At 45.3% G+C, this 24,844-nt stretch overlaps 1 long non-coding RNA gene across 1 annotated transcript in view; it reads left to right on the top strand.

Moving 5' to 3' along the window:
* The window catches only part of LOC145534686 (uncharacterized), a 36,551-nt gene extending 20,128 nt beyond the window's left edge, over positions 1-16,423 (top strand). Inside the window, exon 2 of the long non-coding RNA XR_014074870.1 lies at positions 15,554-16,423. This is a non-coding gene — a long non-coding RNA (uncharacterized LOC145534686). The remainder of the gene's footprint in view (positions 1-15,553) is intronic.
* The last annotated feature ends 8,421 nt before the right edge of the window (positions 16,424-24,844 follow it).

Genomic DNA, 24,844 nt, shown 5'->3' with positions numbered 1-24,844 from the left:
AATGGCAATCCACTCCAGTATTCTTGCTGACCCAGGGATCAAACCTAAGTCTCCTGCTTGGCAGATGGGTTCTTTACCTGGTGCCACTGAGATACCAGGGCAGACCCAAGATCTCAATGCTGTGCGGGAAGAACAAAAAAATAAAAAGAGAAAAGGTGTGCTTTTGAAATTGGGCAGTAAGCAGATCTTGGGTGAGAGCTGGATTGGAGAAATACGAGGGTGCTTTTCAACTCTAAAACGTGATCCCTTCCAGATGCACAGCTAGCTGTGAGTGGGCCCTGAATGTCCAATGGACGGTACAGCAACCTGAGGTCACTTACCTTTCTTTAGCTGAGGTCACTCATTACAGGTGACAGCAAGGCCCGCGAGGTCAGACACGGCTGGGAAGAGATTCTAAGCCCACGCTTATGAGCTTGGATGCATGACTTACACTCTATGTGGTAGTTGCTCAGTTGTGTCTGACTCTTTGCAACCCCATGAACTGTAGCCTGCCAGGCTCCTCTGTCCATGGAATTCTCCAGGCAAGAATACTGGAGTGGGTTGCCATTTCCTTCTCCAGGAGATCTTCCCAACCGAGGGATTGAACCCAGGTCTCCTGCATTGTCGGCAGCTTCTTTACCATCTGAGCTACCAGAGAAGTCCTTTATAAAGTGGGCGTAATGATGTCCTCTTCCCAGAGTTAAACTGCAGGAAAATATGAAGTAACACGCAGAATGTCGGGGGCTCCATAAATCATGGTTTCCTGTTCTCCTTCCTGTTTCCCTCTTCTGGTGGGCTCTCCTTCCTCCTGTCTTTTATTTTGCCTGGCTGCAACTTCCTTTCTCACCTCCCCCCACTCACCTCAAATTGTCCCTGGGCTTCGTTTGAAGGACCCAAGTGTGTGTACGGAAAGATTAAGCTGTCCTTCTTATAAAGGAGAAACGTATTCAAAATGGAGCACATCAAAAGTGAATGTAGGTGACAAATGTTTATATTTGGAAAGTGCTTCTGCTTTGATCCTAGTTTCCATTTTTTGAGAGCTTGACAAATGTGCCCTTGGGGCCTTGGCTTCAAACATCTTCAGTCAGCAGAGCACTTTGGAGGAGGTGAACTCATTTGATCCTGTTCCTCCCAGGCCAGGGGATCCTCGGCCACCGGCCACCGGGTAGGCCTCTGCCCGTCTCCCTGAATGCCGCCTGGAGCCAGTGTGGCCTCGGGGCCACTTGCCTCCTTCGGGTCCAGCTCTCAAGGCTGCAAAGTGCAGACGCCGTGGTGGCCCTACTCCCTCCTCCAGAGGCTCTGGAGTGTTCTTGCTGTCGTGAATGACTCCCTGAGTCCTCTCTCTCCCTTCCTCTTCCATGAGGTCACCCTGAACATTTGCCAAACCCTGTCTGACCCATCCCTTGGGAAGATGATTCCCCAGTGGGAAATTCCTCAGGGGTGGATACTGAAGGAACTAAATTTGGGGGAAAGTCTCCCTAGACTTGGAGAAGGAAATGGCAGCCCACTCCAGTATTCCTGCCTGGAGAATCCCATGGACAGAGGAGCCTGGTGGGCTATGGTCTGCGGAGTCACAAAGAGTCGGACACGACTGAGTGACTAACACTAACACTGTTTAGAAAATCATCCCCAGGACTGATCATGCCCAGGTTTCCTAGACTTTCTGGACAGAATTTATGGAACATGTTTTGCCACGTGTTCTTACAGGTAGATTATAAAACGACACCATGTGTGCGGTGAGCACAATAGAGGTGCTCACAAGCCCGGGATGGTTCTCAGTGCCCCTGTCCTGGGGAAGCCGTGGCCAGAAGCTATGAGGAAGATTTTCACTGGAAGGTCTCCTTGTCCACAACATGGTTTCTTTCAGTTCAGACCAATTTCTTCCCACTTTCGGACCTTTGCAAAGAAAACAGGACACTGAGATGGTATCTGCCATTCCTGTCAGGAGAATGTCCAGCGAGTGAGAACAGGAGCCACCCTGAGCATTTGCAGCTGATAGACTTCAGTGCCAGGAATCGGTTGTGTGGGTGAAGGAATGGCTGAGACGCCTAACGGGACAGTGAGGCAGCCAAGGGTTTAGCTGGAGCAGGAAGCCCCCACTACCCAGGCTGGAGGGACCAAAGAAGGAGCTGGCATTACTTGAGTGCAGGGCTGGGTCATCTGGCAGAAGCTGGGACCACAGTGAGTCCATCTTATAGGAGGTGGAGTAGGAGGAGTTGCCTCCTTTACTGGCAAAGAGGGAAGTGGGGAGAAACGCTCGTCCTCCTTCCCATTTCCAACTGGAAGCTCTCATGGGCCCTCGCTGAACCCAGACAGAAGCCAATGTTTTATTTTTAATTTTTATTTATGTATTTATTTTTGGAATCTAATTGCTTTACAATGTCGTGTGAGTTTCTGCTGTACAACCATGTGAATCAGCTGTAAGTATACCCATATCCCCTCCTCTGGGGCCTCCCTCCCAACCACTCACCCCCATCCCACCCCTCTAGGTCATCACAGAACATCGGGTTGAGCTCCCTGTGCTATCCAGCAGCTTCCCACTAGCCTACTATTTCACAGCTGGTGGTGTATATATCTCAGTGCTACTTTCCCAGTTCATCCCACCCTCCCCTTCCCCTGGGCCCACATGTCCATTCTCTATGTCTGCGTCTCTATTCCTGGCCTGCAAATAAGTCCATCTGTACCATTTTTCTAGATTCCACACGTATGTGCTAATATGCAATATTTGTTTTCTCTTCCTGACTTACTTCACTCTGTACGACACACTCTAGGTACATCCACCTCACTACCAATGACCCAGTTTTGTCTGACAGGAGCCAGTTGACTCAGATCCTGGGAACCACAGCCAGCAGGGCCAACCACTGTCCACACCCCGAAGAGTCAGAGCAGAGCAAGGGAGACAGCGAAGGCACTCTGGTTCCCAGGGGTCAGAAGCCTGCTTTGGGACTTCCTCCTTCTCGGAAAACCAGAGAGCCACAGGACAAGGGGAGAAGGCCAAGGTCCTGGAAAGAGCAGGATACAAGATCCTGCCAAGCCTGTGCTAAGTGCAGACAGAGCAACACTCCCGTGGTGGTGGTGGGGAGGGTGTTGCTCAGCAGGCACCAGTGTTCTTGCAGAAACACTCTTCCCTAAATAACTTCTCCAGTTCCCTCACCGAGGACTGCGACCCACCCCTCTGTTCTCACAACAGAGGCTTTGGCAGGTGACATTTCCAAGAATGTTCTGGCTGGGATTAGCAGGTTATGAATTCCCCCAGGGGGTCACTGAGAAATGTGACTTGTGCATGCTTTGATAACTGAGAAGCATGGCTGTTTGGCTTCTTATGGTAAACTCTGGGTTGTGGTGACATTTGGGACATGAGGACACCTTTGATTCTGGGAATCTGCAGTCTAGTCCCCATCTTTTATGTGGTCACTCCTATGCAGCCCTATAGGAACTGCCTGCTTATCTAGATGCATCCTGCGTGTGATGTGTGAGAATAGAGTTATTGAGACGTGGTGGGTAGAGGGGGTGGGCATGGTGGCTAAGCAACTGTTTGGAAAGGCAGGGTTGCAGAGTTTATATTGCTGGGCCACCTTGGGAAAGATGGTCTGCTGCTCTGGACCTCGGTCCTCTCTCTTTGGCAAATGGAGTTATAGATGCTTCCTAATAACTTTGCCACCCTCACACAATTTATGCTTTCGAACTGTGGTGCTGGAGAAGACTCTTGAGAGTCCATTGGACTGCAAGAAGATCAAACTAGTCAAATATAAAGGAAATCAACCCTGAATATTCACTGGAGGAACTGATGCTGAAGCTGAAGCTCCAATATTTGGCCACCTGTTGCAAAGAACTGACTCATTGGAAATGACCCTGATGCTGGGAAAGATTGAAAGCAGGAGGAGAAGGGGATAACAGAAGATAAGATGGTTGGATAGCATCACCAACTCAATGGACATGAGTTTGAGCAAGCTCTGGGAGTGGTGATGGACAGGGAAGCCAGGCATGCTGCAGTCCATGGAGTCACAGAGTTTGATATGACTGAGTGACTGAACTGAACTGAACTGAAAGCTGGAGCAGAGAAATACAGGAGAAGCCTGAAGTATTTTGCAGTGCCAGAAAATAAGGAAGTAAAACAAAATGAAACAAAACGATGAGGCACCTCAAAGGAACACAAGACCCAATCTGAGAGAGCTCCCAGTGGCCAAAGCTGGAACAATTTGAGCAATAAAACAATGTAGTATTGGATTGAAATATTCATTGGAAGGGGATTCCCTCATAGCTCAGTCAGTAAAGAATCTGCCTGCAATGCAGGACACCCGGATTCGATTCCTGGGTCAGGAAGATACTCTGGAGAAGGAAATGGCAACCTACTCCAGTATTCTCGCCTGGAGAATCCCATGGACAGAGGAGCCTGGCAGGCTACAGTCCATGGAATTGCAAGGGTCAACACGACTTAGTGACTAAATCACCACCATTCATTGGGAGGACTGGTGCTGAAGCTGAAGCTCCAATACTTTGGCCACCTGATCCAAAGAGCTGACACATTGGAAAAGACCTTAATGCTGGGAAAGATTGAAAGCAAAAGGAGAAGAAGGCGGCAGAGGATGAAATGGTTGGATGGCATCATTGACTCAACGGATACGAGTTTGAGAAAACTCTGGGAGATAGTAAAGGACAGGGAAGCCTGGAGTGCTGTAGTCCATGGGGTTGCAAAGAGTCGGATACGACTGAGCAACTGAAAAACAACAAACCACAAATGGGATTATAACCCAAAGCATAAAATAAATATCCCTGAATCCATACTGATATAAATAAATGAGGAGAGAAGGGGCAAATCTTTGTAGAAGAATTCCAAATAATTTATATAGATGCTTCCACTGGGAGATGGAGCTAAGCTCCTTTCCACACTCCACCTACAGTGCAGGCTGTGCAGAGTGGCTTGTCTCTGACTTCCAAAGGGTAGAAGGGAGGAGAGTAACTTCACCATGGAGGAATCTGGCAAACACAACCTTGGCTGGGTGATCAAGGTCAATATCAGTAGCGATAAGTCATGCTGATAGCTTGTACCTTTGATGTGATGTGGTGAGAAGGATGTTTGACTTCCATGGTGGTCTTACCCACAACCCATATAACCATAAGACAATTATCAGATAGACCCAAATGGAGGGACTTTGAGCAAAATACCTGACCAGTACTCCTCAAAACTGTCCAGGTCATTGGCAAACTAGAAAAGTCTGATAACCTGTCACAGACCAGAAGAGACTAAAGAGATGTGACAGTGAAATGCAACGTGGTACCCTGTTACAGAGCTAAAGGAATCAGAATAAAAGCTTGAAGTTTAGTTGACAGAAATTCACCAACGTTGGTTTCTTAGCCATGTGCGTGTGCTCTGTCACTCAGTCTTGTCTGACTCTTTGCGACCCCATGGAGCCCACCAGGCTCCTCTGTCCATGGAATTTTCTAGGCAAGAATACTGGAGTGGGTTGCCATTTCCTCCATCAAGGGATCTTCCAGACCCAGGGATCGAACCAGCGTCTCTTATGTCTCCTGCATTGGCAGGTGGGTTCTTTACCACTATTGCCACCTGAGAAGCCCCCTTAGCCATGGGGATCTTGTTAAAAGGCAGCTTTATAATTCAGGAGCTCTGGGGTGGGGCTGAAAAGTCCATGTCTCTGACAGGCTTCCAGGTGAAGCTGATGCTGCTGAAACACAAATGCTGAGCAGCAAAGTGACAGAGTTTGGGGTTGGTCCTTCATCTTCCAAAGTTCCATCCCCTTTGTGTGAACCAAACCTGGAGTGTTCAGGAATACCTATCTGTTACTGTTATTTGAATTCCCAGTTAGTCAGTGGTTTTCAGTCAATCCTGGCTACACTTTGGAAACATCTGGAAAGCTTTCAAAAAGCCTTATCCTAGAACTGTGAAATCAGAATTTCTAGGCTGCTGTCTGGACATTCTTTTAAAATTGAGATAAAATTTACACAGTATATAGTGAACCATGTTAAAACACACAAACCAGGAGATTCCAGTACATTCACATTATAAGTTCTGAGCCTTTTCCTTGTGCCCCCAAAGAAATTTAGTACCCATTAAGCAGTTGCTGCCCATTCCCTCCTGCCCTCAGCTCCCAGCAACCATTAATCTGCTTTCTAAGGATTTGTCTATTCTGGACATTTCATATAAATAGAATCATACAAAATGTGGGGGAAAACAAGTTGGTTTCTTAGTTATGACAAAAGTACTTGGTGACAGAGGATGTTAACAATAGGGGAACTGGGTGCCAAGTACATGGGAACATTCTGTACTACCTCGGCAACTATTTTGTAAGTCTAAAACCATTTTAGGATCTTCCCTGGTGGTCCAGTGAATCTACTTGCCAAAGCAGGGAACACAGGTTCCATCCCTAGTCTGAAAGGATTCTACATGTAGAGAGGCAACGGAGCCTGTGCATAGCAACTACTGAAGCCCTAGTGCCTTAGAGCCTGTGCTGTGCAACAGAAGAAGCTACTGCAATGAGGAGCTGATGCACAACTAGAGAGTAGCCCCTGCTCACCACAACTACAGAAAGCCCATGTGCAGCAATGAAGAGCCAGCTCAGAGAAATTAATTAATTAAATTTTTAAAAATACAGATTAAAAACTTTTTTTAAATGTTAATGTTAAAAAGTTTATTTTACAAAAAAAGTTTAAAAAGATGACTTCCCTTGTGGCTCAGATGTTAAAGAATCTGCCTGCAATGCAGGAGACCCCGGTTTGATTCCTGGGTCAGGAAGATCCACTGGAGACGGGGTAGGCCACCCACTCCAGTATTCCTGGGCTTCCCTGGTGGCTCAGCTGGTAAAGAATCCGCCTGCAATGCGGGAGACCTGGGTTCGACCCCTGGGTTGGGAAGATCCCCTAGAGAAGGGAAAGACTACCCACTCTAGTATTCTGGCCTGGAGAATACCATAGACTATATAATCGCAAAGAGTCAGGCACGACTAAGCCACTTTCACTTTAAAAACATGAGTACATGCTGCAAAATTCACCATTGAAGGTGATGAAAATTTCTATGGCGACTTGGACAGAAGGCACTCCATAAGAACAGTTATAAGTAAGAGGCTGACTAGAAAGAATTCCTACACTGAACACCCAATAATTTGGCTGCCATCTCCCTTTATTTGATATTGAAAGTTATGTTTTTTTCCTGTAGCCTAGAAATTTAATCTGGAAAAGAAAAAAACAAAACAAAAAAATAAAAACACATAGACACAACAACATCTTAACAAAATCCATTTAGAAATTTCAAGTGATTTTTCCTTGTAACACTTTAAAATACCTTTGATAATGGTTAAAGATAAAACTGGGCTTCCCTGGTGGCTCAGCAGTAAAGAATCTGCCTACAAAGGAGGAGCCGCAGGAGATGTGGGTTGGGAAGATTCCTTGGAGGAGGATATGACAACCCACTCCAGTATTCTTGCCTGGGAAATCCAATGGACAGAGGAGCCTGGTGGGCTACAGTCCATGGAGTTGCAAAGAGTTGGACACAACTGAAGTGAGTTAGCATTCACATATGCAAAGATATAACTAACCAAGTTTCCTAGACCCTCATTTCTATAACCATCTTTTATTTTTCTTCTTGGAAGAGGATAAAATATGACAGGAAGAATCTGTAGGCTCAGGTTCACTGTATGATAACGTCCATTTATGTAAGGTATTCCCTACCTCTGTGAAGCCTAGGATTCTTCCACCAAAATGTCTGTTTACCGTTAAATTCAGGGTTTAAAAAATTTTAGGGTAAATTAAAAAAAAATTAAGGTAAAATGGTTTTTCCCTTGACCCCATTTCCCAAACATCATGACTTAAATTTCTTCATGCTTCCTGCCAACCAACCTTTGAGTCAAACCCAGAAAGGGTCACAGGAAGCAAAGAATGTGACTTCTGTGCTCGACACCTTTCCTCCAACAAGAAGACTCATTTGCCCCAAATTTACATTTACAGGTACTTCCTGTTTACAAGCTGGCCAATGATGAAAGTTAACAAGGATCCTTTTTTCCCGCCCCCGCCCCACCAGGAGACATTTGATAAACACAGTTTGATTTGCTCTTCCATTTTCTGCTTGTAAGTGCCCTGTGCCTGAGAGACAGGACAGCTACCTAATTCACAGGACCCAGTGCCAAATGAAAATGCAGAGAGGCCAAAAAACCAAAACAGGAGCAAAATTGTAACAAATTCAGAAAAGACTTTAAAAATGGTCCACATTAAAAAAAAAAAAAAAAGAAATCTTAAAAAACAATTAAAAAAAAAAAGTTTCAAGAGAGTGAGAGCAGAGCCCTGAACCAGGCCTGGGGTCCTTGTCAGCTCTGAAGCCGGCCCTGCCAGGGGCACCTAGGTTATGGGGCGTCTCATTGTGCCCACTGGACTCTGTTTCAGAAGAAAAAGGAGGAGAGAACTTTCAGAGGCCACAGCTCTCATGCGTTCAGAGTGACGAGTAGGGGCACAGAGCCGGGGAGGTAGGCTTCACAGAACCAGGAGTCCTTTCTCCAGGAGCTCAGCCTAACCCTTGTGATTAGAGAGGCTGGGGGTGGAGGTGGGGGGAGGGATACAGGATGGCCTGGAGTTAAATTTCTGTAGGGAGGTGACAGCCCCTTCCTTACAACATCAGTGAGGGGGCAAAAGGGGAGACAGACGTGGAGATCTACTGGGACCATTTGGGCTCAGTCCATCTCAGTGGTTTTTGAGCAGCTACTGGATGCCTGGGAATGGAGCTAGACATTAGAGGTAAATGCAAAAGAAGGCAGAAAGGAAGGAGGGGAGGAAGGAAGGAAGGAAGGAAGGAGGGGACTATCTCGAGGAGATAGTCTGGTGGGGGGAGGCATATGTAGATAGATAATATCAGAATAAATACGCTAGAATGTTTTAAGTGCTAGTCACTCAGTCGTGTCCAACTCTTTGCAACCCCATGGACTGTAGCCCACCAGGCTCCTCTGTCCATAGGATGCTCCAGGCAAGAATACTGGATTTGGGTAACCATTCCCTTCTTCAGGGGATCTTCCGGACCCAGAGATTGAACGCCAGTCTCCTCCATTCCAGGCAGATTCTTTATTGTCTGAGCCACCAGGGAATCCCCTGATGTTTTAAAAGTCCTCCTAACTTTGCCTTGGTCTTGGGGTACTGAGACCGCCTGATCTGACCAAAAGAAACTTCCCCCTGGCTCCCCACACGCCTGTGTGTTCAATCTGAATGTGACAGGTCAGAGATGGTGCACGTGCCCCAACACCATCTAGGAGTAATCCTCTCATGAGCAGACAGAAGGGTTCCCCCATGCACATCCCTAGTATCCATGTTTTAAGTTTTTTTTTCTAAACATATATTTATTTGGCTGCACCAGGTCTTAGTTGCAGCATGTGGAATCTAGTTCCCTGACCAGGGATTGAACCTGGGCTGCCTGCCCTGGGGGCACAGAATCTTATCCACTGTATATCACCTGCTGCTAAGTCGCTTCAGTCGTGTCCAACTCTGTGCGACCCCATAGACGGCAGCCCACCAGGCTCCGCCATCCCTGGGATTCTCCAGGCAAGAACACTGGAGTGGGTTGCCATTTCCTTCTCCAGTGCATGAAAGGGAAAAGTGAAAGTGAAGTCGCTCAGTCGTGTCTGACTCTTAGCGACCCCATGGACGGCAGCCCACCAGGCTTCTCCATCCATGGGATTCTCCAGGCAAGAGCACTGGAGTGCGGTGCCATCGCCTTCTCCGTATATCACCAGGCAAGTCCCAAATCTATTTTTTTTAATTAATTAATTTTTTTTTAAAATGTGGAATCTTATTTCCCCAACCAGAGATTGAACCCAGGACCATGGTAGTGAAATCACTGAGTCCTAACAACTGGACCACCAAGGAATTTTTCCAAGTTTTGTCTAAATGCATCTTAAAGTGTCTTTGTAGACATAACTAAAAATCTAGGCCATAACTGGTAATGGATTAGATTTATTATTAAATGCACCAGTTGAGATGATTAAAGAGTTTATCACTTAAAAAAATAGCAAAGAATTCCACTGGATTATGAAAAAAGCATTTTCCATGAGTCTCTATCATAACTTTAGAGGGTCTTTTACAGCTTCTTCTCCAAGTCAAATTCTTCTCTGGAGCAAGAAGTGTGCTATTTCACATCACAGAACAGGTTGGGACTGTAAGAAGGAACTGACAGGTGATCCCACATGCTGCTGCTAAGTCGCATCAGTTGTGTCCGACTCTGTGCGACCCCATAGACGGCAGCCCACCAGGCTCCTCCATCCCTGGGATTCTCCAGGCAAGAACACTGGAGTGGGTTGCCATTTCCTTCTCCACTGCATGAAAGTGAAAAGTGAAAGTGAAGTCGCTCAGTCGTATCCGACTCTTCGCAGCCCCATGGACTGCAGCCTATCAGGCTCCTCCGTCCATGGGATTTCCCAGGCAAGAGTACTGGAGTGGGTTGCCGTTGCCTTCTCCTGATCCCACATGGACTGTCATCAATTCCGTTTGGCTTACAAAGGTGACTGGCCCCACAATCACGACAGTCGCCTCTCAGGCTGTCAGGCCTGAGTTTTCCCAATCTAAGATTGATAATGAGGATTTTTATTTGATAATCATTTGACAAGACAAGCATGCTCATAGGGACAAAGTCAGAGGGTTTAAACCCAGGACTGTTGTTCATAAGTCTTCATCACTGGGCTCACGCCAGATGGTGACCTTGCTCCTCCCGTGGCTGTCCCCCTGCACGTGTGAGGCCCATTTGAGACTCAGCAAGACTGTCTAGGGCTCCAGGACCCAACACAACTCCTTATTCCTATGCCAGGCAACGTGTCTACACACAGCTTACATCCACATGAAACACTGGTTGAACGAGTGAATGAGTGATTCCCTTTTCTCTCTTCAAGCAGCACTCCTTTGTCAGCACTCTTTGGTTAATCCTGAAATGGCCCTAAGTTGTGGGTAGGCAGGAAGAAAGCCCATTTTGCACGAAGAAATGGAGACTCAGCGAGCTAAGTGAATTACTCAGAGTGACATAGCAAATTGAGATGGTGCCGGGGATACTGATGGCTGCCTGCTTCTTCTCCGTTGGCTTTGCAGACTGGAGCCATTGACTTGTGTGAAATAACCAAATTACAGTTAAAACAACAAATGTGGGCTATAAACCCTCCTTATACGACTGGTTAATTATGGAACTTGCTAACAAAGAGGAGCATCAAAAGTATTTGACAATTTACCGCTAACCTCCCTTGAGAACACATTTTTTTTTTTTTTTTGAGAATGCATTTTTGGAAACAAGATGTTAAACCCTTCATGAGAAGAGCTGACACCCAATTCGTGCTTAGGTATTAAACTTCTCTTACTATCTTCTCCCTCTCCACTTTTCCTGTACTTTTTTTGGTAAATGACACATAGACACCAGGAACAGTATGTCTAGGATTAGTGACTCAATTTGCTGTGATTTAAAAAGTATTAAAAAACAAACCCAAGAAGATAGTTTGAGGAAATAAAAGTGTTAGCCCTCATGATGAAAGAGGTCATTGGTGGTTCCAGGTGTCTACAAAAGGGGAACTAATACATCCTTGTCACAAGGAAATGCAGAAGGAGAACCACACTGTGGCCACGCTCTGGAGGGCGGCAGAAAGGCCAAGGCTCATAAAATAGAAAAGTAAACACGATCGACTAGTCACCGTGGAAAAGTGCACGGGGGGCCTGGGAGAAGGAAAGAACGAGAATTTGATGCCTGAGTTTTTTTTTTTTTCCCTAAAATGAAGTTTGTAAGTGATACTACTATTGATGTATGAATGCAAGAGGCAATAGAAAAATACACACACATGAGTGACCCAGGATTTGGGGAAAAAGCCAGGGGACATCCACATCTCTGGTAGATAATGGACAAGCCATTGTCTAGAATGGTGGGGTTGTCCATTTGCCTAGCATCCACCCTTGGAGAAAACGGATGACATTGTGCCAAGGGGGAAGCAGCAGTTATGTGGTCATGGGGACTTCATTGTTTACCATTTTATTTTCAGGTAACATTATAATTGCCACTCTATGATAAGATTTGGATCTCAGATCTAATGGCTATATTGTTAACTACAGTCACCGTGCTGTATGTTACATCCCCAGGACTTATCATCTTATACTGGAAGTCCAAGTTCTTATTTTACTACTCTTTCCATTCTAGTCCAATATCCCTTCTTAGAGCAACTAATGACTGATGTTGTTGCCTCTGTGTGTGTGTGTGTGTTGGAATGTGAACATGGGATAGCCATCACTGTGACCGAAGATGGAAGCCTCTTCAGGCTTGAGTCATTCTTGGCTCAGGGGTCTTCGTGTAATGAGGTGACCGTCACTCTGCTTTCTCAGCTGCTCACACAAGCTGGGGAGACTTCAAAGGAAAGAATCCTTTCCAATCATAAGTCTGAGAGCTTTGGTAGACATGCACCTCTACAACCTTTCTTTAACTCACAGAGTTTTGAAGAAGCCCCTTTAGACCAAACACCTGCATCACGGTGGTCTGGTACATGGGTAGATGCCACTGATTTTATCCTGAGCAACTGATGATGTAATCTTATGTTCCAGAAATAAAATTTAAAAATGAAAGTTCATTATATGTTCTTCCAACCAAATGGAAGAAACAGGCTTCATTTCATGAGTTAGTTTTTATTTTCTTGTATCCTTTCCTCCCCCCACCCTTTTTGGTCTGGAGGTCAGAAGTGTCTTGTGTGAAATGTAATCCTGGTGGAAGATAATGTTAGAAATTCCCCCACTTCAGCCAAGTCTTTCTGAGCTTTCAAGGCTTCCCCCCAAAATGAAACACCACAAGATGAAAATCACCTACAAACTCTTGTTTCTTGACTTTAAATCTGTTGTCTTTCTGGGGTAATTCACGTTGGGTTTAAAAGTCTGATTCAGGGACCAGGTCTTCTCAGAGATCCCACAACTCACCAGAAACAGGGTTCTTGAGATACTTGTGCCAAAGTGCTGTCAGGACAAGTTGAGTTAGAGACAAGTTATCTTGAGCAGAAAGTCCTGATTAAAAAAAAAAAAATCCTAGAAATTTCAATCCTCTGTAACTAGTTGCAGAATAGGGTGGGTGGGGTGGGTGGGGAAGAGGAAAATGGTGGGGGGATTGAACGGCAGTCTAATGAGTAAGTCTAATTTAAGTTGTAAGAATTTATTAACCTGCTGTTGGGTTGAAGTTCTAACGGGAGATCTGAGTCTTCTTCAGTAATATGCATGATGTAGCAGTGGGCGGGGTGGGAGGTCCATAGTCATGGGTTTGCTTATCAAGGGAGCTCAGCATCTGGGCAGTGGGAGCTCTGTATGCGAGTGTTCCGCTATCTGTCTGCTTGATATTGGGACTTCACATTGTTCTCCTTGGAGATTACACCTTCCAACCCACCACCTGATCCCCTTTTGAGTTTCTATTCTCAAATCCCTCTGGAAAGAAGGACCTGGAGGTGGCAGGCAGGCAGCTGCCATGCCCAGACAGCTGGCTTCTGTGTTTTCTTAGCCAGAAAGTGGTGGGATGCCAGAAGTGGCCGCTCAGCCCTGCCCAGGTGGGGCCCACCTGACTTTGTTGGCTGAGATGTCCAGCCATAGGACAGAGGGGCCACAGAGATGGATTGCCTGGGTTGGGTAAAGCTCTGGCCAGCAGGATACTTTGCTGATTACTCAACGTTTCCCTTTCTTCCATTCCAAGGGACCAAAAGGTCAGGTCCTTACTGTGGAGCACAGGGAACTCTGCTCCATGTTATGGCAGCCTGGACGGGAGAGGAGTTTGGGGGAGAATGGATACATGTATACATATGGCTGAGTCCCTTCACTGTCCATCTGAACTATCACAACATTGTTAATTGGCTATACTCTGATTAACAAGGAAATGGCAACCCACTCCAGTATTCTTGCCTGGAGAATTCCATGGACAGAGGAGCCTGGCAGGCTACAGTTCACGGGGTCCCAAAGAGTTGGACATGACTGAGCAGCTGAGCACACACACACACATACTCCAACGCAAAATAAAAAGTTTAAAAAAAAAGTCTTTTAAATTAAAAAGAAAAAGAAAAAAAGTTCAGGTCTTCATGATTGAATTCTCTAGAAGTCCTCACTCTGGACTCCCCTCACCGCAGCTACCGAGTCTCAGAACAGATCCAGAAAAGATTTTAAGAATTCTGTGACTTTTGTGGGGACTGTGGAGCGGCTCCCTTGTTGGCTGGTTTAATACCCAGGCTGTGTGGAGGTGAGGGGTAAAGATAACCTGGAGAATGTTCCAGATCCTGGCACCCAGAGGAGGCAGTCACTGGGAGGAGAAGGCAGTGTGAGGGACCTGGCCAGGATGAAAGGTGCCAAGTTGAAAGAGATTTCATCTTCCAGCAGAAAGCCTTTAGCAGCCGTCTGAACGATCATTTGGAGGAGGGGGAGACATTATGCCAATTAAATCGAGACAATAGCATCTTGTTTCCCCTGCAGTGAACCCTGATAAAATTGCCTGTCCAGGAGAAGGAAAGTATTTCATTATTGTACCTTTGAAAACAGATAATCCTCACTGTATTTCCTCTGTGGGGGAGGGCGTCCTTTGTTCTTGTGCCTCTGACCCACAGCTACTCCCCACCTTTGGTTTCGGGGGAAAGAAAAAAGTGTGATTAAATGACGGAGCTGTTAGATGAGACAGGATCCATCTCAGGGACTCTGATCTCTAACCCAGAGCTGACACCACAGTGATCTGAGCCCTCAGAGAGACTCCTTTTTGATGGGAGTCAGGCCAGGTGCTTCCTGGTAGGCTCTGCAGAACTGACTCTTCAAGGACACACAACCTGGAGGAGAAATGTTTTAGATTCAGGGGCCACTTTACTACTGATGACCACCGATGATGTCACTCCAGGACCGAAAGCATCACAGGGGTTGTCATTGCTTGCACAGAACCCCAGAACTTTGAAGAGTGGAGGGACTTTGAGAACTTTGAAGAACTTTGCAAAGCACCTGAGCCCAGGGTCTCGGTTTTATAATGGAGACACTGAGAACTGGGCTGACTGAGTGGCTTTCCCAAGCTGTAACTACAGGGTGCTGACTGAGTCCTGGGTGCTTTGCAGCCCACCGGGCTGTGGCCAAAAGTTGCAGGAGGCAGGAGCTGTTAGACAGCAACAGGGAAGATTGGAGACCTCGCTTAACTCAGTTCCCCAAGTCACTGCATCCTCAGCACAGTCAGGAAATTTCAAGTCTCCTTTTATAATCAGCCTTAAAAGTTATTTTAATCATAAAGCGTCTCTCAGGGAGGACAAGAGCCTTTTCAGACATGAAAGAAGAATATCCATATTCAGTGTCCTCTGTCTCCAGAGATGGTAAAGAATCTGCCTGCTATGCGGGAGACCTGGGTTCGATCTCTAGATCAGGAAGATCCCCTGAAAAGGGAATGGCTACCCACTCCAGTATTCTGGCCTGGAGAATTCCATGGACAGAAGAGCCCAGCGGGCTAAGGTCCATGGGGTCAGAAAGAGTCAGACACAACAGAAGCAACTGAGCACACATATTAAGAGGATATAGTAAAGGATAAAAGATGGAGAAATCTTCACTCCCTAACAACTCCCTCATCCCCTTTTTTTAGTGCAGAAGAAGAGCAGAGGGACCCCAAGATAAAGGAACCAATGAGAGTGTAGTAGCCCCGCCGGAAAGAATTGTGGGGCTGGAGAGGACGCGTGTGTGATCCCATTTCCACCGCCCTAGCCATGACCTCTGCATCGTTGGACTTCTCCAGAAGGGAAGACAGTAGTGCTGAGAGGGCAAAGGAGAGCAGGGGGTAGCTGGGGAAGGATTCTGAGAACCATTTCTTGGCCCCATAGGCAGTGGCAGACTGCCAAACTGCTCTGTCTTGAACAGCATGTTCACCATTCGTAAAATGCCCAGTAGGCTCCAACAGCCTAACAGAGTTGAATGATTCTCCCGGCAAGTAGAACCATTCCTATTTTTTTGAATCTCACAGAATTCCAGGTTGCCTTAAATTACCAGAAAAAAAATGTTGTTTTAAAATCCCACCAGGGACACTTTCCTGGTGGTCCGGTGGCTAAGACTCCAAGCTTCCAATGCAAGGGCCCGGGTTCCATCCCTGATCAGGGAACTAGATTCCATGTGCCGCAACTAAGACCCGGTGCTGCCAAATACATAAATACATAATATATAAATGTAAAAAACAATAACAACAGGGAATTTCCTGGTAGTCTAGTGGTTAGGACTCTGCACTCTAACTGCTGAGGGCCTGGGTTCAATCCTTGGCTGAGGAACTAAAATCCCACGAACTGTGCAGCACAGCCAAAACATAAAAAAAGAAACTCCCAACATATCAGTGCATCACCCCCCAGAGCCATCTTCAACCCTGGCGCTCGAGCACTTGACTAGGCTGCGCAAGGTGAAAGATCAGCCTCCTATTATTTGTGAAAGCACTCAGCAATCCAGAAATAAACATGGACGCTGATGTTGATCTGAGAGCTAAAGGATATCTTTCAAGTCTAATAAATGTGATAAAAATAAACAACATCCTTTCATAAATTCAGTGGAGCATGGCTCTGTGTTTATCTTGTGTCATGTACTTGAGATTACCCCGCTGCAAGAAGAAAACACTTGATTGATGCGGGGAGTCTGCAGCGGTTGGAAAATATTTTTCTACTTCCTGCTATGCCCTTTTTTGCTTCTCTAAGGAAGTTATTAGTGGTATGCTTTACAATAATGAAAATGCAGCAATTTCCAGTGAGAAATCCAACACATTCCTGAGTCACACTTGTTATATTTGGTAATGCATTTAAAAAGTGTTCCGTGTTCTTTTTCTTCCATCCCGTGGCTGGAGAGTTTTACTCTGGGTGTTTATGGCCCCTCAGAATAATAATAGCAATGACAATAACTGTATCTATCAATTATTCAAGTTCTGGACAAAGAACTCTCTAGAAATTATTTAGCCACACAGTCCTGTGAGATGGGTAATGCTATTTTTCCCATTTTACTGTTGAGAACCTAAAGTTTTGAGGTTAGGTGTCTTGCTCAAGGTCAAACAGGTAGTAAAGGGCAATCAAAGGAGTTTAAGACCAGTTCTAACTCCTGTTCTGACTTGAAAGATTATGTCTGCCTCCCATAGAACTGAGGCATTGAAGGAAGGGCATTCACCCTATTCATCCAATTATTGAATATGATTAAAGCTTTTCCTGGGTACCAGACTTTGTCTCAGACACTGGAGATATGGGAACAGTGCAGACAGAAACCCCTGCCTTTCTGGAGCTTATATTCTAGTGAGGTCAGTGATATGAGATGTAAAATCAACAAAATAAATGATTGGCTACATACTAGTTAAGTGGTGACCTATGATATGGAGAAAAATAAGTCAGGACACGAATATACAGGATATGAGAGCAGGGGTTGCAGTTTTAAATGGAATAGTCAGGAAAAGCTTAGTTGATATGGTGAGATTTTAAGAAAGAGCTGAAGGAGGTGAGGAAGTGAGCCATGTGGCTGTCTGGAGAAGGACTATCTAGGCAGATGGAATGTGCAAAGACCCTGAGGTAGGGCTGTGCTTGGCACATTCACAGAACCCAAAAAAGGCTAGTGTGACTGCAAAAGTAGCTGATTGAGGGGGAGGATGGTAGATGAGATGAGAGGAGTACATGGAGCCTGGGTGGTGTTGGACTGAGTGGGCCATACAGTTGTACTTCCTTATCTTCGAGGGGTATATTCCAAGACCCTCAGCGGATATCTGAAGCATCAGATAGTACTGAACCCTATATATGTTATGTTTTTTCTTCACACACACACCTGTGATAAAGTTTAATTTATAACCTAACCACTATAAGAGAGCATCTAAACTGCCAGCATCACTGCTTTTGTGCTTTGGGGCCATTATTAAGTAAAGTAAGTCACTTGAACACAAGCCCTATGCTACCATGATAGTTGTTGTTGTTGTTTAGTTGATAAATTGTGTCTGACTCTTTTTTGTGCCAGGCTCCTCTGTCCATAGGATTTCCCAGGCAAGAATACTGAAGTGGGTTGCCATTTCCTTCTCCAGGGGATCTTCCCCACCCAGGGACTGAACTGGAGTCTTCTGCATTGGCAGGTAGATTCTTTACTGTCTGAGCAATCAGGGAAACCCCAACCAAGATAGTCATCTGATAACTAAGTGACTCATAGGTAGGACACCCTGGATGATTCATGTCTGGGTGAGGCAGAGTGGATTTCATCACATGACTCAAAACAGCGGGCAACTTAAAACTGATAAGGGAATTCCCTGGCCGTCCAGTCGTTAGGACTCAGTGCTTTCACTGCGAGGGCCTGGCTTCAGTCCCTGGTCAGGAGCTAACATTTAACTTCCCGCCAACCACTGTAGCAAAAACAAAACACAAAACAAACATACCCACTTATGAATTGCTTATTTCTGGAATTTAATGTTTAATATTTTCTGACTAAAGGGTAACTGAAGCCATGGAAAATGAAGTGGCGGATGAGGGGGCCTCAGAGGGGACTTCATCATTTACTCAGAATGTGATGGGGACTCAGGAGTGTTTTGAGCAGAGAAGTGATGACTTAACATTTAAAAGGGCCCCTCTGGCTGCTGCATGAGATGGACTCGAGATGGGCAGGGTAGAGGTGGGGAGTCCAGCTAGGAGACTTTGGCAGTAAACTGGATAAAAGATGATGGTGTCTTGTCCCAGGTTAGGAACAAAGGAGAGCATGAGCAGTGTTCTAAACATAAATAGAGATGAATTGGAATTTGCTGATGGACTGTGGGGTATGAAATAAAAATAAACATTAGGATGCCCTGGAGGCGTTCATTTGGGACAAGTCCCATGTAAGGAGTTCTGAGACAGTGACTTAAAATTAAAAGCTAGAGATATATTTTATTGTGGCAGAGGTCATGGAGAGGCTTGAGGAGGGAAAAGGCGATTTATAAATCCAGTGCTCTGTGACAACCTAGAGGGGGTGGGATGGGGTAGGAGACGGGTTGGAGGTTCAAGAAGGAAGGGGCATATGTATACCTATGGCTGAGTCATATTCATGTATGGCAGAGATCAGCACAATATTGCAAATTAATTATTCTCCAATTAAAAAAATAGGTAACCAACAAAGTGAAAGTGTTAGGTGCTCAGTTGTGTCCGATTCTTTGCGACCCCATGGACTGTAGCCCGCCAGGCTCCTCTATCCATGGGATTTCCCAGGCAAGAATACTGGAGTGGGTTGCCACCCCTGGTTGCCAGGGGAATCTTCCCAACCCATGGATCAAACTCGGGTCTCCCTCATTGCAGGCAGACTCTTTACCATCTGAGCCACCAGGGAAGCCCCAGATAACTAATAAGGACCTACTCTATAGCACAGAGAATTATACTCAATATTTTATAGTAACCTATAAGGAAAGAGTATCTGAATCACCATATTGTCTACTTGAAACTAGCATGATATTGCAAATCAACTATGCTTCAATAAAAAATAAATTAATAAAAAATTTAAAAAGAGAAAAGAGATAGGACTTGAATAAATAAGAAACAAAAAAGATGTTACCACTGATACCACAGATATGGAAAGAATCTAAGAGACAATCACATGCCAACAAATCGAACAAATTAAAGAAAACGGATTAATTCCTTGAAATGTACAACCTACAAACACTGAATCATAAATAAAATTTGAATAAACTAGAAAAGAAACAAAACATGGGCTTCAGGGAATTCCCTGGGGGTCCAGTGATCAGGACTGTGGACTTCCACTGCCTTGAGCCTGGGTTCAATCCCTAGTAGGGGAACTAAGATCCTGAAAGCTGTGTGGCACAGTCAAAAAATAAAATAAAAAGGGTTTCTGTGAGTAATGTTTACTCCATGCAGTCAGCTCATTGACACCCAGGAGTCACTGAAAAGGGGCTTCTGAGAATATACTTGGTGGGTGCAAATGGACAGGAGGTTATCGCCTGAGATAGAAGATTCTGTAAAGATAAGGTCTTTTCTTGTCTTTTTTTCTTGGACGGACTATCTTGTCTAACCCAGCCTGAGGGAAGAACATTTGTCACAAACCCTCATCAGGAAGGAACCTACAGGGGTGCCACTAACCTACAGCTAGTGGCTCACAGAGGAAAATATTCTGCCAGTAAGGTGGGTTCTGAGATATGCAAAGCCTGACCTCGAATGGAGATAGGCTTATCAGACCAGAATCTCACCGGTTCCAGGAGGAAGTTGGGAACAAGGAAAGGGGAAGGTTTAGGGGGTCGCTGGAATGGGGCAGAAAGACTTTTATCTACCTTGGGAGGGTTAATCCAGGAGTCATTGAACACTCTAAAAGCCAGGGTAAGGAGGTCATTTCCAGGGATCAAGATAGTTTGGGGATTGGGAACTAAATCAGAAGAGAATTTCCAGGAAAAGCTCTTCCTCTATCCCCTCCCCCACCATCCTCCTCTATCAAAGTGCTCTAGACTCCAGCATGGATTTTTATTTATTTATTTATTTAATGTGGACTATTTTTAAAGTCTTTATTGAACTTGCTACAATATTACTTCTGTTTAATGTTTCGGTTTTTTGGTTTCGAGGCATGTGAGTTCCAGGGGATCCAGCCTACACCCCATGCATGGAAGGTGAAGTCTTAGCAGTTGGATCGCCATGGGAGTCCCATCCAACATAGATTTTTAAATGAAGTCTAGTTTTGGAGGACCCTGGGAGAAGTTCTTAACACTCAGAGGGAATAACTGCCAAACTCTGGAGTGTCCCACAATTGGAAACTTTGGGAAAAATCAGTAGTCTGTGGTACCAGGAGAATTGTAGGTTACCTTGACAGAACACTTCCTAGATGCCAGGCACTCAGAAGGCAAGGAAAGTGCATTTTCTCATCTAATCCTCACAAAAATCTGAATGATGAACCATCATTTGCAAATACAGGAGGGATACTTGGTGGCTGTTGTTGTTTTTCAGTCACTAAGTTGTGTCAGACTCTTTGTAACCCCATGGAGTATAGCATGCCAGGCTCTTCTGTTCTCCATTGTTTCCCAAAGTTTGCTCAAATTTATGTCCATTGAGTCAGTGATGCTATCTAACCATCTTATCCTCTGCCACCCCCTTCTCCTTTTGCTTTCAATCTTTCCCAGCATCAGGGTCTTTTTCAATGAGTTGACTCTTCCCATCAGGTGACCAAAGTACTGGAGGTTCAGCTTCAGCATCAATCCTTCCAATGAATATTTGCCAATCCCTTTGAGGCAGTTAAAGGCAGATCTGGGAGTCTAAACTTCATCCATTAGACTCTAAAACCTGTGTATTCATTTTGAGGCTAAGCAGGCGACATGCAAAAGGGAGACTAGACCAAAGGGCTTTTGGGAAGAAGGAATGTCTTTTCTCTGTGTTCTCGGAAGTGGGCCAAAAAAGGTTGAAAGCCAGTTAAGCTTGATTTCAAATTAAGGAATCACTGGTTTTCTCAACATTTGACTCAGAAACACCTCCCTTCTTCCTTCTTGAAGTCATTTAATTTTCACATTATAGTTGAAGGGAAATCCTCTATTTACCTAATGCTTTCCTGTTCAGTCCTTTCAGGCTATGAATCTTGTATATTTTATATACACAAAGGTGACTTTTCCTTCCTCGAATGACCAACGCTTATCAGCGCAAGCAACTGATACTGAGCTCATAAATATGTCACTTGGAGATCGTCTCAGCCCGTCTCTTCTCCGAGCGTAATTCTCCTGCGACAGTTTTCCTCCTCCTTTCTTTTCCTGACCGCCGGGGAGACGGCACTGGGGCCCCAGCCGCCCCCGCAGAGTCTGCTTTGGGTTCACTCCCCATCGGCAAATATAAAAACGAGTGACCACTGCTTCCACACCGAAGTCATTTCAGCAGAAGCCCGCAGACAATATAAAACAAGGCCCGTGGAGCCAGCGCCTTCCGATTCCAATTAAATATTTCCTGTAAGTCTGTGCCAATTGTGCATCTTGGAAGAACATTTGAAAGCAGAAGTTTGAACTCACGGGGACCCCATTGCCTTAAAAACCTGTTTCCTGTTTGACAAGATTTTACTAGCGGGAGCAAAGTAGCACACTCAGCAATTGTTAGTGGTTCAATGTGCAAAGGTGGTGGTTTCCTCCCCCAGGGCCCACCAGCACAGCCTCCTTGAGCTGCAGATTTCTGTCTTCCAGATAAATCTCTCTGAACATTAGACCCTTATTCCAAAGGGCCCTAATGACATTTCCAGGGTGACAGGAAATACTTTGCTTATCTCCCTATCTGTACATCCTACCTCTGCGTGTGCTATCTTACAAAGCTGGAAAAGCTCTTTAAGGCCACTTCGTAGATGTTATTATGTCCATTTTACAGATGAGAAAAGTGAGGCTCAGGGCTCAGATGTTGTTAAGTTTTGCATAGAGTATTCCAGATTGCCAGGGACTAGGTGTTCAAGACTAGTCATGACTGGTCAAGACTGAGTCATGACTTTGTACAGGTTCCTGAAATGTTCTTTGTCTCAGTTTCCAGATTAATAAAATGGAGTGAACGATAGTGGGAATTTGACTTCACAGATTGGAAAGAACTTTAAGTTGGTCATAAGAAAGGCACCTCGATAATCACAAAGTATTATTACTATTAATTTAAAAATGATCATTATTGAACTTGCCTGGTAGTTCAGGTGGTTAAGACTATGAGCTCCCAGTGCATAGATGCAGGGGAGATGGGTTCATTCCCTGGCTGGGAAAGATCCCACAAGCCATGTGGTGTAACCTGTATACACATGTATGTATATATATGTATATATACATATATGTCTCCTTATCATTATCGTTAGTGAAAAAATTTATCCTAGGCCTGAAACTCAAAGCATTCCACAATCTGGCCCTAGTCTACTAGTCCACAGCCTTTTTTTCAGCCACGACTCCCTGTTCCCACTCCCACATCACACATACACACAGGCTATCCCTTTTGTCAAACTATATTTATCCTCTGAATCTTTGTCCTCTTGGTCCCTTCTACCCGAGACACCCCTTCTTCCTGTGTGGTCCCACTACCTTCAGGAGGCCTTCCCATCCCACTTGGGGACCAGGCTGGCATCACAACTGGAAGCCTCCTGTATCATCAGCATGGTTTCGTCAAGTGACTTAGCCTCTCAGAGTCTCCACGGTCATCTCTAAGATGGGCTAACACTCTTCACCTCACCATATTATGAGGACTAAATAAGGCAACACGTGACCCCCACAGGCCAGGACAAGCAAAGAATACACCTGAGCATCGCTCCCCATGCCGCTCCCATCTCCCACCTTCTCCCTCCCTCATGCTGTAAATGGACTTTGCTTGTACCTGTCTGACAACGGTCACCAAATTCTAGCTTGTTATTATTGTCCTCATGTCTGTCTTTGCTGCCTGCTCTCTTTGAGAGACAGGAATATGCCCATTTCTTTTTGTGTGCAACATGGTCCTTGTCTCACAGTAAGTCTTCAGTGCTGGTGATAGAACTCCAGGAATGTTATCGGCAGGCACTCCTGGACCTGCTTGTCTTGTGGGGCGGGTGTGACTAATACTTTTGGTGAATCTGTAGAGTGAGAAAGCTGAGCCGTAGAGGGGCCAAGTGAGTGAGCATTCCAGGCTCATTGAAGGCTCTGCCCGCTCTGATCGAGTCCACTTTGCACGAATTTAAACGTGAACTTTCTGCATGACCACGTGAGTAAGATTTGATAAAGTGAGATTTGAGCATTCATTTAACAAATGCGCGAAGAGTCAGACACGACTGAGCGACTTCACTTTCACTTTTCACTTTCATGCATTGGAGAAGGAAATGGCAACCCACTCCAGTGTTCTTGCCTGGAGAATCCCAGGGACGGGGGAGCCTGGTGGGCTACCGTCTACGGGGTCGCACAGAGTCGGACACGACTGAAGCGACTTAGCAGCAGCATAATACTAGTAGCTAGATCTGTATTCTAGGCAGCTAGATCTCTTACTCATATGATATCAATCTCATGGAAATCTTGAGAAGTAGCATCACAGTGATGCTTAGTCAGCACTTGTGAGCCTGTGCTAGGTTCTAGTGGCATCCATTAGTGAACACCCAGTTCCTGTTTGTTAAGGTCGAAACATAGCAGCAGAGACAGGCAAACAGACCATTAAATGAATTTACTAAGTTACAAAGTGGGAGCACAGACAGGAGAATAATGATCATTTTGGGGAACGAGAAATTATCTAGAACCAGGCAATATTTGAAGACAATCCTGGAGAGTTTAAAGGTCAGACCAAGGAGAATAGGCAATTCTAGGAATAAGGAACGGCGAGTTCAAGGTCATGGAGGAAAGAAGGCATCTATTTTAGTTGCGGTGGAAAGAGGAGGTGAAACAGGGGCAGAACTATGTGTCAAGCCAAAGGGTGTGATCTTTTTTCCTGTAGGCAATGGGGAGCCATGGAGGGTTTTGTGTGTGTGTGTGAATTACCCTGGTGTTTTCTGATGATCACTTTGGAGGTCTGGGAGCAGGAGGAGATCATGAAGATGGCCTGAACTCTAAAGTTATATCAACACTGAAAGTGATTCTAATATAAATATAAATGAGTTATGATTATTATCCCTGGATGTTAGCAAAATTAAGCTTCTTCCATGCCAAGGCTTATTGCTTCTTTGGACAAAATTGAGTCTTTGGATAAAATTGAGAGGAAATATGCTGTATTTCAGAAAGATCTTTGAAGGGACCAACCATTCCAGTCCAGCCCCACTCACCCGAAACCAAGTGAAATCTTCAGACACATGCTACGAATGGTGTGTATTCTGTGCGTAGGTATTTGTATATTTTAAAAACAAATAGGAGAAGAATATTGTAGGGTATGGTAGAAAGATAATCCAGAAACTTTCACCGAGCCCAAAGTTTCCAAAGGCTTCCCTTGACTTGACCTGCCCAATTCCTGCCCCAACAGAGTCCTGGCTGAGT

The sequence above is a fragment of the Giraffa tippelskirchi genome, chromosome 14 (genome assembly GCF_054371585.1).
Source record: "Giraffa tippelskirchi isolate mGirTip1 chromosome 14, T2T-mGirTip1v1.2.pri, whole genome shotgun sequence".
Lineage (NCBI taxonomy): Eukaryota > Metazoa > Chordata > Mammalia > Artiodactyla > Giraffidae > Giraffa > Giraffa tippelskirchi.
Note: the sequence above shows the minus strand (reverse complement) of the source record. Positions and strands in the feature narration are given on the sequence as shown.